This window comes from Myotis nattereri (genome assembly GCF_964212035.1).
Source record: "Myotis nattereri genome assembly, chromosome: 4".
Taxonomy (NCBI): Eukaryota; Metazoa; Chordata; class Mammalia; order Chiroptera; family Vespertilionidae; genus Myotis; species Myotis nattereri.
This window is the reverse complement of record NC_138079.1, coordinates 81,101,459-81,116,017: the sequence shown is the minus strand read 5'-3', so window position 1 is coordinate 81,116,017 and position 14,559 is coordinate 81,101,459.

Genomic DNA, 14,559 nt, shown 5'->3' with positions numbered 1-14,559 from the left:
TGAGTTGTCTGTCGCTGCTTGCTCTGGAGAGGCTGAGGACAGACTTGTCACGGGGGTGTGGCAGGAGCGCCTCTTTGCAGCATCAGGACCCAGGGAGGTCAGCTGCCCAGGACGGCAGAGTGGCCCCCACTTGGGTTGCTTGGTTACCCACCCAACCCCCGCTACTGCTGGCCATTGGAATCATCTACAGAACCAGGAGGGCAGCAGCCAGTGTGGTGTCAGCTCCTGCCAAGTGCTTCCCTGTGTCCCACCTGCCCCTGGTGGGTGTTCTAAAAGAAGGGGCTGAAGAGAGTTGCCAGACCTGCCAGACAACATTCCAAGAGAACAGACTCTAGAAGCAGAGCCCTGTCTGCGTTCTCAGGTCCTCACCGAGCACCAACCACTTGCTAGGCACTTCACTTTTATTATCCCAGTGGTAATTTGGTGTGCCTTCTTTCCTCCAGGCCAGATCCCAGAGCGAGCATAGACAAGGAGAGACACCGGAACTCAGAATCAGGGGCCTTAGGTTTGAGTCGTCGTCGTCCCCCCCGCCCCCCCCCGCCCCGCCCTTTACTAGCTGTGTGGCCTCAGGGAAGTTATTTAACCTTTCTGAGCCTCAGGTTCTGAGTGTAATTGCGTCTGCCTCCTTGGGTGGTTGTGAGGCTTAAATAGGCAATAAGATGGAATTATAAACTGTCTGCCACTTCTCTGGGGAGGAGTTGAGAGGAGTGGACGGGAAGGACAATCTCTGATGAGTAATTAATTAAAAGAACCCAGGGGATGGTGGCAGTACTGGTGGTCAGGGAAGGACCAGCCATCTGAGGGCAGAATAAAGACGTAGCCTCGTCTCCCTCATGCACTTCCCTGGGAACAGTGAGGTGTGAGAGGCTGAATCTGCAAACCACAGAGGAGATGGAGGGTGGAAGTGAGGATGTGTTCACAGATCTCCTGACACAACAGGGAGGGAATTCCTCACTACCCTCAGACCCTGACAGCGTGGGCTGAATTCATTTAGTCATTGGACAAATATTTAGTAAGCACCACTTAAATGTTAAGTACCGTTCAGGCACTGGGGATACAGCAATTAACAAAACAAAGTCCCCGCCACTCTGGCTTTTATATTCAGGTCAGGGAAGAGTGAAAATAAACAAAATGCAACGATTACTATAGAACATATTATCAAGGAAAGTTCAGATGTAAAGAGCAGCCGATCAGGGTGAGGATGGGCCCCTCTGATGAGCTGGCTTTGTGAGCAGAGACCTGTGTGTCCTGAGAAAGTAAGCCCTGGGGATGCTGAGAGCCTCCGGCATAGAGGGAACAACAGGTGCGGGGGCCTTGAGGCCGGCGTTTGGCTTGGAGAAGGGACACATTGCTGTCACCCACACACTCAGGAAGTGCTTCCTGTGAGGGAGGCTCTGGCTGTGCCCAGGTTGGGGCACACATGCAGACTGAAGCCTGAAAGGGAAAGCTTCAGTGCCGGCTGGCTCTGCCACCGGCTTGCTGTGTGACAAAGACACCTCCCTTACCTGCTGGGCTCTGTTTCTCTCTCTGCACATTGCAGGGTCATCCTGGGCTCCAAGGGTGGGTTCTAACATGCGTGAGCTTGGAATCCGGAGACCAACAAACCGACCTGTGGTGTGTGAGGATTGGAAGTGGAGGGGAGCAGCCCTTGCTGAGGCTGCAACCGGCTCTTGTGCTCAGCAGCCACAGGGATGCCCATGGGGCCCCTGGCTCCAGCCCTCTCTCTCCCCGGTTTCAGCTGCTGCAGGGACAAGCATCAAGGCAGGCATTGGCAGCTGAAGTAAAGCTCCCCCAGGTGCCCCGCACATCCAGGTGACTGGCCGTTTGCTTGGATCAGGCCTGATACCTGAAAGCCTTCTGGGTCTGAGTGGTGGTTGCGGGAGCTGCCCTGGTATTCCTGGAAGTTCAGCCAGCTGCAGCAAGGCAACTGGGCAAGCAAGGACTTGTTCCAGGGAGGCCCTCCAAGCCAGGGCTGGTCCCCTCCTTTCAGGGCACCCTTGCCCATGCTAATGAGGACCACTTGGCCCAGCCTCTCAGCTTTTGCAGCAAAGCACCTGGCCTCCCCGATGGGGCATTTGTGAGGAAGTCCCTCTGCTCTGGGCTGAAGCATCTTCATTTGTAAAGCTGACAAAAGGCTCCTTCTGGCCTTGCAGGGTTAGGCCAGACTCAGATGAGACCATGCATGTGGAGAGCCCTTGGTGAACTTGACAGTCCTATGCCCAGCTTGGTTTTCACTGGGAAAATGACCAAGACCCAAATCGTGGTCCTGGGCTCTGTACTCTGCCCTCTCCCTTGGACCAGGCTCCCACCTAAGGGCTGGGTGCCCATGTAGGCCTGCCACCTTGCCGTTTCTTTTGCCTTGCTTGTGGCCTTCAATCTTCATAGCTGTGTGCGTTTCACTTTAAGGAGCCATTCCAGGCCCATTAACTCAGCGCTTCTCAGACTTTAACGTGTGTGTGAATCACCCGGGATCTCATTACCGTGAGCACTCTGGTTCTGCAGGCCTGGGGTGGCACCTGAAATCTCCAATTTCCAAAGAGCTCCCCAGTGTTAAAGAAAAATTATTAGGTGACACTTGTTAAAGACAATAGGAAAGACTTTATACAAGGGGGTACTGTTGAGCTAGGTGTAGAGACCACTGCCATGGGGTCTTGCAGTAGGAGAGAGAGATTAGGCTCAATTCCTAATACAACAAAGAAAAGTGAGAATTTATCACCAAGAAACAGGGTAGGGTCAGTGGATGGAAAATTACTGAGAGGGAACACCAGGGGTAAGGAGTTCTGGCTCAACTAACCCAACAGGGTTCCTGCTGAAGGCAGGCATTGCCTGGAGGTGGTAGAGGATAAGGAATTTGGACAGCTATGGAGGGGGTCAGATATGGAGGACTTGGGATTCTGGTTAAACTGACTTAGCAGAATTCCTGCTAATATTGGACATGCAGAAAATAAACATGGAAGTTCAAAAGTTGGGGCCTAGTTAAAAAAGAGTTTGGGGGAGCTTGAGTAGACTTTGGTCAAGGATAGAACCTTTGTCACTGGGTGGTACTGATGCTCCAGGTTCAGGGACCACTCTTTCAGTCCAAGACTTCGGAACCTGAAACTCAACATGTTAGAACCTTCCACACCCCTCCTGCCCTTACCCTCTGTTCCCCACAGCGCTGATAAGCACCACCATCATTCTTTTCCTCTCAAAAAATCTTTTAAAATCCAACTTTATTGACCTATAATTTATATACAATAAAACATACCCATTTTTTTAAAATATATTTTATTGATTTTTTATAGAGAGAAAGGGAGAGGGATAGAGAGTTAGAAACATCGATGAGAGAGAAACATCGATCAGCTGCCTCCTGCACACCCCCCACTGGGGATGTGCCCGCAACCAAGGTACATGCCCTTGACCGGAATCGAACCTGGGACCCCTCAGTCCCCAGGCCGATGCTCTATCCAGTGAGCCAAACCGGCTAGGGCAAAACATACCCATTTTAAGTGCATCTTGACAGTTGTATACACTCATGTACCCATCACCCTTATCAAGTTCTAGAACTTTCCCCATACTGGGTTCTAAATTCTTCCACAATGCCCTTTTGCTGTTCAACCCTTCCCCCAAGCCAACCCTCTCAAAGGCTTTGCTCCTACATTTCCCTCTTATCTCTTCTAGCTCATCTCTCTTGTTTCCAGGTCTTTCCCGCTAATGTGCAAAGACGCTCCCTTCGCGCCATCGCTCATGCTAAGTGGCAGTCCAGGGGCTTCCCAGAGAATCCCTCCCTCCTTTTCCAAGCAGAATGTATTGTGCAGAGTTTCTCATGTTTGGTTAGTATAACGCAGGGGTCCTCAAACTTTTTAAACAGGGGGCCAGTTCACCGTCCCTCAGACCGTTGGAGGGCCGGACTATAGTTTAAAAAAAAACTATGAACAAATTCCTATGCACACTGCACGTATCTTATTTTGAAGTAAAAAAACAAAATGGGAACAAATACAATATTTGTGTTTGCATGTGGCCCGCGGGCCGTAGTTTGAGGACCCCTGGTATAAGGTGTGATCAGGCAGTTGTTTGAAGTGCGGATACATCGGCCCCATGACCAGAGAGCCTGCAGCTGTGTCGGAGCCCTGGGCCGGACCAGGGGTCTTTACATGGCTTCTGAGGCCTTGCAGCAGCCAAGGCTTCCCTTGCAGGCTGGGGTCGGGAGGTCCTCTCTGGATGTGAAGGATGGCATTGGCTGACACTAGCGCCAGCAAGGGGCCTGTCTCTCCCCAGAGTGGGCAGAAGATCCTGAGAAAGACAGCCACTGCCCTTCCCCCCGCTCCCCATTTCTATCTGGGGGAGGCTTGAGAGCCAAAATCAGGTTGGGAGGAGGGGCTGGGAACTTGTCTTGGAACTGAATGTGCATGTTCCTTTTACTTAGGTTGTAGGTTTTGGGGGGGTCTTGGTAGGATTGTGGATGACCACACTGCCAGTCACTCCCATGAAACCTTGGCTCATTCTTCCTTCCTCACTTGAGCCAGGGAGGAAATGACTCACCTGTCTTCTGCAGTTATCACGCCACAGTAAGAAATATACAGTATTCAATACCTAGTGCAGTGTTTTTAACACCTTTGGAATTTCCTGAGTGATAGATGAGATAGGACCTTTTTTGTTATTCATAACAAGGTCCTTTCAACAAATTATTGAACCCAGGGAGGGGGCCATGAGAGGCCCTGCTTTTGTAGCCCAGTCAGACAGAAGTGTAGGTACCCTGGGCACCCAATACTTACAATTGACATCTGAAATGAGGCAGTTTTGTGGGACTGAGCCCTTAACCTGTGGTGTCTGCCTTAACTCCAGGTAATTAGTGTCAGAATTGAATTGAATTGCAGGACACCCAGTTGGTGTCCACAAAGTGAAAGAACTGGTTGGTGTAGGGGGGGATAAAACATCATATACACACCCATTTGGTGTCAGGGTTGTAAGTAAAAATAGTTCAGAATCATCACCATCTGTCTTGCTCTCTGAGCTCTCCCAGGACATGAGATGGATAGTTCACCTGCATGCTCAGGGCCCAGCTGTGGGCCGGGCATGGGGGTGCTTTGTGAAAGCCCAAGGAGTAAGAGAATGAACGGCGGCCCCTCCAACTTCCCAAAGAGAGAGAAGAAAAAAACTGCTTGAACTGTCAGAAATGTGACAGAGAAGAGTCAAAAAGACATGGAATCAGCTACATCTACGTGAAACACAATTCATGCTTCTCTTTATGCTGTAGTCGAATAAAAAAATAGTAATCTTCTCATCAAGATAGAAGATGAAAGCTAACACCGGCACATGCACGGCCGCAGAATCCATCAATTATGCCCTTTCTCTCGGCAAATACTCTGCCCGCTCACTCAAGTAAACCCTGAGTTCATGTTGACAAGTGCATAGCTTTGTGCTGCCGGGAAGACAAATGTCTTACTCTCCTTCAATTATTGGGTATATTGGTCATGGTCAGCTATGGTTTCTTTCTTGGTAAGTGCGATTATTGGAAAAAGATGTGAAAATCAGACTCTGTGTTCATATTTCTAAGAGTTCAGCTCGGGCAAACTAAAAATCATGCGTATAGCTGAAATGTGGCTCCAATGAGTACTTGAGGGTATTGACCCTTGCTTAGGAATACAAATAATATATTATATGTTTGTTTTATTCTTTAATGATGGAGTCAAAATGGTGGGATCCAGTGCTTCAAGTTCCTTATCACCAATAATTAATTTCTATACAAATGATGCCAATATACATATAGAAAATAACACGGGTTCAAGCTAGAAGACCACATGTAGCTTGAAATTTGTGATTTTTAAGTATGAGAAATTTAAGGCAAATCTGGAAATTTTGAAAACTCCTGGCATTTGGATTTGCAAGGGTAGGAAATGGGTGATAGAGCGTGCTCTTACTCATGCCGATGTTTTGTCAACAAAATACACCTGCAGAGGAAAATCATTCACATCGCGCAAAAGGAGTTTCTGTTTGGGAAAAGAGAAACATTTCTGTAAAAATTCTGAAGACACAGGAGACATAAAATGCATCTGAAATCATTGCAATGGAGGGGGGGGGGCAGAGAATATTGATTTCCTGGGGAAGCTGTCACTAACAAGTTATTATCTTCTCACTCATAACAGCTTGAGGAAACTAGAACATACCTGAAATTCAGAGTTAAACATATTTTATTCCTTGGAAAACAGTGTTTATCATTAAGAAGTCATGACAAGTATATTTCATCTGTGAATAAAGGCAATTTGGAGGGAGTTGCTGGAAGAGAGAAAACAACGTATTTTAACTTATGAATCCATTGATGGCTGTAGAAGTTAGTAAATTTAAAATGAAATCACCATAAAATAAAATCTAAAATGTTATAGGGCACGCCAGATGAAATCAATGTTTCCTGATTCGATAACCTGTGACAAGGCCACTGGTTGGGCAGTGAAAGAACCATAGTAAGTTTAGGTAAGAAAAGCTCCAATCACTATTACCAAGATAGAGATTCATAGATTTTGCTAGTATTGAAAAAATGATTAAGATCAACTTCTATATGGTCGTAAAGCCATCTGCAGCAAATCCAAGTGGGGTTCTTAACACAGGTGATCAAATCCACAGCTGAAGGCTTGACAAACGCAGGGAACACTTGACCACACAGCGGTATGGCATAAGGAGGAAGAGCCGAAACTGTTTAGGCATATTGTCGCACCCACCGGTTGGACTTTGTGATGGTGAGGCCTTTGCAGAAAAATGAAAACCTCACGGAGGGCTTTCACTGGGTTCAATGCTTTGTTCAACGTTATCCATTCATCAGTGAAAAGACTGGCGACTACCCAAAACACATGTAATAGGAGTCGTGGAGCAGCACGCAGGACGCCGGGTAGGTTGCTGAAGTCACACGGGGTCGTACAGCACCAGGCTTTATCTGCTGTGACTGAGGGCCTTCCAGTGATTATTGAAACTTCGGAAGCAGCATTTAATGACTATCAGACACACAGGTGGCCCACGAATCGAGGATTCCTGTACACGTGCTAAATGTTACAGGAGTTTTTTTTTTCCTGATGAGCTTCAAAGTGAAGCCACAGACATATTCTCATTGCGTTCAAAAGTAAAAGCAATCTTCACTGTTTATCATCTCAGAGAAATGATGACTATTTGAAAACCATTGGGTAGACAGCAAAGGAAACTTGCCAAAAACTAATCTCGGGGATTTAAAGTAAAAACAAAACCAAACAAAAAAACCTTCCCTTCAGAGAAGAAAAATTCTGGTGTGGGGCAGGGTGTGTGTGTGTGTGTGTGTGTGTGTGTGTGTGTGTGTGTGTGTCAGGGGAGAGATCATGGAAATTCAGATAGAGAATTTTTCTCTACTTTGTCAGGACAGTATCCAACAATATTCAACCCATAAATGTTTGGTTACTGTATTACTACATTTAAATGTATGCTTTTCAGCAAATGATTATAGTAAAATAAATTATATTTCAAATAACTGTTTAAATGCAGTTAACCAGACATATGGGATACATTTGCAGACCTGATGTAAGAAAGACCCTAGAGCTTGAGTCTCGCCAGAGCTGCACAGAGCTCAGCCCGTGCCGTGATGGCTCATCTGGGCTGGGGGTCAACGCCATCACCCCAGTTATGCCTGCGTCTCGGCTCTGCACTTGGCCTGGCTTGACCAAACCCTGTGGCAGGTGCGGATGCTCATTTTCAACCTGTTGAGCTGGTAGCTGACACTGAGAACAGCTGGCCAGAAGCCGATACCAAAATGAGGGAAATCAGGGAGCTCTGTGGTGCCTCAGAGAACTTTATGGAACTGTCTGAGAGGTGGGTGGGCTTCATGAATTCCATCTCACCTCTGGGAAGCTGGCCCCGGAAGGGGACATTTTTCTTATTTTACCCTTTAAACCCGGGGTGGGGAACGTCTGGCCTGCAGGCCGTATAAGCCCTGAGAAATCATTTGGTCTGTCCCTGCCAAGGCATTAGCAGTAACTTAATTAAATGTTTGACCAAATATAGCAGGCTAATTTTTAAGTTGGGATAATTTTGTATGGCCCAAAAATGATGTTATAAATATTCTAATGACCCTAGGCAGAAAAAAAAAGGTTCCCCACGTCTGCTTTAAACCTTAACTCACAAAATAAATAAAATAAACCTTAACTCACAGTTCCTCAAACTGACTGCCCCAGTTTCATGTGAATGAGGTGTGGCTGTAGGAATGATATAATTGAAGTCACCATTTGTGAAAATGTTTACACGTTATTAATAGATGACCTCTTGCTTAGTTTCACTGGTGGAGAGGTAGTTAACACTGTGTGCAACTTAATGGTCATTCTCTGCCTGTCAAACACAAATTGTACTGAATGAATGAATGAATGAATGAATGAATGAATGGGAGAGTCTCTTGGATGGCTGCAGGCAGCCAGAAAGGACTGGTCAGTTGGAGACCAAAGAGCCTAGGCCCAGGAGAATAGTCAGTAGCAGGGCAGGACTGGCCTAGCCTCCTTTCCACAGACCAACATTTTGGGTCTGATTCCTTCGACGATGTTGCATTGATAGTAGCTGCCATTGGATGGGACAGAGCAGGTTTGGGGAGTTAAAAGGAGGACTCAGCAGGACTTATCGTCTGAGGGATACCCGCTTTTCCATTCGCAGTGCCTGCTCACATGCCCTTGGCATGTAGCTCCTCTCACTCCATGTTGCGACCCCCTCCAGCTGTGTCCTCCCCCAGAATCCACGTGGGTGCCCTGAACACAGTGTTGATGACATGGGAAGCCTTGTGTGGCCTCTATCCTGCTGTAGCATGTGGCATGTGACCTGTCAAGGCCTCTGCTGGATGGTGTTTAACTCACATCTGTTCCTCCTAGCTCCCTAGGGTGGGGCCAGCAGCCAGTCCCCAGAGACCTCCCTCCCTCTGAGAGAGATTGTATTAGTCAGGGTTGTCCAGAGAAACAGAACCAATAGGATCCATATTTAAAGATTTTAAAAGAGATTTAGTATAGGAATTGGCTCATGTGAGTATGGAAGTTGAGAAGTCCCACGATCTGCTGTCTACAAGCTGGGGGTCCGGGAGAGACATGGTATAGTTTCAGTCTGAGCCCAAAGCCTGAGGACAGGGGAGCCAGTGGTGTAAGCCCCAGTCTGAGTGCTTGAGAAGACCCATGTCCCAGCTCAGGCAGTCAAGGAGAGAGCCAGTTCTTTCTTCTTCTTTTTTTAAATATATTTTATTGATTTTTTACAGAGAGGAAGGGAGAGAGATAGAGAGTTAGAAACATTGATGAAAGAGAAACATCGATCAGCTGCCTCCTGCACACCTCCTACTGGGGATGTGCCCGCAATCCAGGTACATGCCCTTGACCGGAATCGAACCTGGGACCTTTCAGTCCGCAGGCCGACGCTCTATCCACTGAGCCAAACCGGTTTCGGCAAGTTCTTTCTTCTTCCACCTTTTGTTCTCTTGGGTCCCTCAATGGATTGAATGTGGCCCACCTACGTTAAGGAGGGCAAGTTGCTTTACTCAGTCTATTGATCAAATGCTAATCTCATCTAGAAACACCCTCACAGACACATCCAGAAATAACCCTTAGCCAAATATCTGGGTACCCAAATCCCAGCCAGGTTCACATATACGATTAACTATCACAGAGATGGTGACCCCTTAGCACTGGAGCTGCAGGCTTGCAGGCCAGTCCTGGCCGGTTTTAGTATGGAAATTCGTGGTTTGCTGAGGTCTCAAAGAGAGGAACTGGGGTTGGGGGGAGGGGATTTGGGGGGATAGCCTCCCCTGAAGGCTGAGCTGAGCTCTAACTCTGCACCTTGTCAGCTGGCTGGGGACCCTTGACTTTCTTGAGCCTCAGTTTTTTTTAACTCCAAAATGGGAATAAAACAATACTCTCTATTGGAGGGTAAGAGTGAGTCTCCAGTGAGATGACAGAGGGAAAACCACTTTGTAAAGTACAGCACAAGCGGGAGTCTATGCTTCTGACTTGCTTCCCTTACGGGGGCTTTCATTCCCCCCTGTCTTGCATAGGGTTGCCAGATAAAATACAGACTAAATAATATTTTAGTGTAAGTATGTCCCAAACATTGCCTGGGACATACTTACACTAAAAAAATGTGTCGTTTATCTGAAATTCAAATTTCACCAGGTGTCCTGTATTTTTATTTTCTGAAGCTGACACTTTTATCCCTGCAAGAAGCCTAAGGTGAGAACAGGCCTTATCTCAGGGAACTTTCACCACGCCCTCAGCTGACTGGGAGAGGAGCGGTTTATTACATGCAGTACCCCTGTCTTGGGTGGGGGAAACCACAGGGCCCCAGAGGCTGACCAGCTCACCCCGAGAGTAAGGCAGGAGGGCTGGGCCCCACTCCGCACCAGCCCCACTGCTCCTGGCCAGCCTGCCGCAAGGAGGGTGGGCTTGGGGGCTACTTTTCTCAGAGGTAAGGGCAGCCCCCGAGATGACTAGTAAAAACAATTCTCCCTCCAGTGCATGTTGAAGTATTTAGGGGGAAATACTAGTATACTGCTGTCTGCAATTGCATAAAGAACTAAAGGTGGATTTATGGATGGCGGGAGGGAGGGATGGATGGATAGATGGATATGTGATAAAGTATAATAAACTGTTAGGGGTCGAATCTAGGAAGAGGTATATATATGTGTGTGTGTTCCCTGTAACACCATTTCAACTTTGCTGTATGTTTGAAATTGTTCATAATAAAATGTTGGGGGAAATATAACTAATTATAATGAATTTTAAATATCCACTCATTATAGAAAAATTAGAAAATACAGAAAAATGAATTCCCAAATCTCCAATCTCACAACTCAACAATGTTTTGTTGTATTTCCTTCCTGCTTTTTCCTATGAAATTTTTATTGTTATGGTTGTTTTATAAAACTGGGACCAGTCCATTTTCGCCACGATAAATAAAGCTCTGGAACACCCTTGGTCAGAAGTCTTGTCACTCATCCCTGTCCCCCTAGCCTGAACATTTCCCTGGCTGCATCTTCCACTAAAGAATCATCAGCCCGCCTTGCAGACATTTTCATGTCCTTCCTGGGCTTCCTCTTGGGGCCCCTTTGGAGCTGGAGGATGAACTCACTAAGCAGAGTCCCTCCCTCTCAAGCGGGGCACTGGAACCTAGGAAGGGGCAGGGCAGCACCCAGGTGACCCACAGGTAGTGCTAGGGGTTATGGCACAGCTGCTCTCTGTCCCCTGGAGAGGGGGGCTTGATGTGGAGAGCGGGGGCCCCCAGCTGTCTGGAGGCCTGCGTAGTATAGGGCTTAGAGGACATCCTCTGGAGTGGATGGGATGTCTAGAAATAGTCTGGTCATCAGCGAAGAACAGTAGGTGGGAGAGATCTTTTAAATTTGTTCTTATATAGTCGAATATGTCCTTTAAATTCCACTTGTGCCCTCTAGGATTGCCATTTCCTGATATCTAGAAGACATTCCTGTCATTTCTCTATCTCTATGATAAACCTGGGGTTTAAAGTCAAACCACTGCCTACATGCTGGGCGTAAACAGGGAGAGCAAGGATGGAGGGTCTTACAAGCCGTTCAATATTCCTTGTGCTCTCTCTGCCTTTTCAAGGAAATGGTGAAATCCTGGAGATCAAGGCACCTGGGCTGGAGCCCCAGCTTCAGGCCAGGTACCCTTGGGCACATCAGTTCGCCCCTCCCAGCCTCAGTTTCCCCATCTGTAAAGGAAAGGGAATGATTTCTGTTTCTGTGGGAGGTGAGACACGGTGCACGCAGGTGTGTGGCGTGGGGCCAGACGTGGGAGGCCCTCCGTGTCGTGAACGGGATTGGCCTCCTTCTCCCCGGCCTCCCGGGGGAGTTCACGTTGACTTGCAGACTTGGCTTCGCTCCCCCGCACACGGCGTCCTTCCCTGGAGCCTGAGTGGAATGTTTTCTCTTCCCTCCTCCTTCTCCTCCTCCTCCTCCCCTTCCTGTGCACCGTCTATGGGACTCCTCCAGTGTCCGCGGACTCCCCTGGGGCGGCGGAGCCCTCTCCCGCCCAGCTCCTGCCCTGCAGCCTACCAGGCTGTTTCCAATTTGGACGCCATGCATCTTGCCCCTTCAGATCATAGCCGCCTCTTTGATGGAACTAATGATGATCTAGGGCTCCGGGGCCCTGGACCTCCCCAAACTGAGATAAATCCTGCCTCTGTGCAGACAAGGGGCCCCCAGCCCAGCATCTGATCCCACTCGTCCAGGCAGGACTGGGAGGGGAGGCTCTCCTCTCCGGGAGCCCCTCCTGGAGGGCAGTGAGGGCCACAGCTGGAACCACGGAGACAGGAAGAGAGGGACTTCTCTAAGGCTCTGAAGAGGGTCCCACCACTCTTGGGGGAGTTGGCAGGCTGTGAGAGGGCCAGCTGGGCACGTCTTATCCCAGCAAGACTGGAGGGCACAAGCTGGAGCAAGTGGCAATCACATAGGCCAGCCTGGTTATCAGGCTCGGTTTCACAAACAGTCCCTGACAGCGCGCTAACACTGCTAGGAACACAGGGAGGAATGAGGCCTTCTTCCTGCTCTACGGGCTCAGGAGTGAGGGAGAGGGGCCGGCAAACAGATACCCCAATACTGTGTGCTGGGGTGGCAATAGAAGCTGGGGGGCTGTGAGAGCGTGGCAGACAGATCTGACCCAGCCTGGGTGGCCTGGAAAGCTTCCTGGAGGAGGTAGCCCTGATCTGGACTTGTGCAGGCCCTACACTGGCCAGATGGTATGCTCTTCCCATAGAGAATTAAAAATGGGAAAGGATACTAAATCCTAAGTCATAAAACCTATATACCAAAAAGTAGAGTACTTTCTGGGTTTTGTGACTGAAATTTTGGGAAAACTCACCAGTGAAACTTACTATCTTTGTGGTTTGCTTGTTTTGTATTTATTTATTTTATTCTGCTGATACCATATCAAACGATCAGGTATGTGTCCAGTACTGGTTGAGTGGAGACTCTGTGCTGAAAAGGTGAATGAGTGTACGTATGTGTGTGAGAGTGTGTGTATATGTAGGGCATTCCACAGAAAATCCGGAGAAAATGCAACACAGAGAGTGTTAGAGCTGGCAATAGCTCCTTGTGGCTCGAGTTCTGGCTGCCTGGAGGCAGGTGATGATGGCGGTGTACCCAGGAAGAAGGTGCCACTCCGGTGGTAACTGGCTCTTGTAACTCTATGGTCTTTCTCAAATCCAGTGTGACTCTAGGGCATGGGATCTATCACTCTGCACTGACCAGGCAGGGGCTGATACAGGTCTAAGGGACAGATGGAAGAGGCGCCTATGAAGCCGCATTGGATTTATCTGGTGAAGGATGAGAAGCCATCAATTAGCAAGTTGAGGCCCTTCCAGGGGGCCTCAGTGAACCACAGTGATCACTGGGGCTGCTGCCACACCTCCCATCATGCTCCCCAGCTACCCCTGCATGCACCGGGATTGGCTGGTCTCTCTTGTATTTCTGATCCAGGCCATTGGTAGGGGGAATGGTGGGCACCATTCCTTGAGAGGTTGGGGGGGCTGTGTCAGTCAGTGGTGAGAGGGATGGGGGGATAGGACCATTTGGATTATAGCAGGGACACTCTTTTCTTTTTTAAAAAATATGTTTTTATTGATTTCAGAGAGGAAGGGAGAGAGAGAGATAGAAAGACATCAATGATGAGAGAAAATAATTGATTGGCTGCCTCTTGCACACTCCCTACTGAGGATCTAGCCCGCAACCCAGGCCTGAGCCCTGACCAGGAATTAAACTGGGACCCCCTGGTTCTTCCTAGCATCCCCAGCGCTACCCCTCCACCTTCTTAATCTTTCACTTCTTCCTCCTTCACCCCCTGCTGCTGGTGGCCCAAATTCCACCTCAAATGTATTAATTTAAAATATTACAATTAATTCAGGTTTAACTAAAGAATTTTGGGCTTTCTGGGAGTGTAACCAAGCTGAGGGTTGACTCATTTCACCCCACAAAGAGCTCTGCTCTAACACCCATGATCCTCAGGTAGGAAGCCAGAGCTCACCGGGTGGCTCACCAGCCCGTCCCGCCCCTTGGGGGGTGAACTCCAAATGGGATTTAGTGCTTCTGTTGGGGGTCTGCCTCTCAGCCGTCTGCTAGAGCGGCTTCGGAGACCCCAGCAGCCTGGACCCAGTTTTCTGAGTTCTGTAGTGTTTTATGAGGCTCTAGAAGCCTCGAGTGAGCCTGGCGGTGACCCTCTGCAAGGGCTAGAGGAAAGGATGAAGATACGGTGGTGGGAGAGAGCTTTGCAATGGGCCTGCGGTGAGCCAAGCCCCTCTTGTCCAGCCCTGTCCCTTTGAGCAGCTTTTGTCCAGAATCCCGAGCTGGAAGCCACTCTCAGCTTCCCAGATAATGGGCGTGTGGCCCTGGTCTCCTCTCAACTGGGAGTCCTGAGGGCAGTAGCTGTTCTCCCTTATTCTTGAGGTCATCACCTTGCTCAGGGCCTGGAAATACAGTAGGTGCCTAATAAATGCAGTGTGGAACTCCGTGCCCAGCACACCCTCTCTGTTCGGTCATTCATCAGACAGCCATGGCCCCTGGAGAGTGGGGTTTGGAGAGGCGGCCTGGTGGGGGTT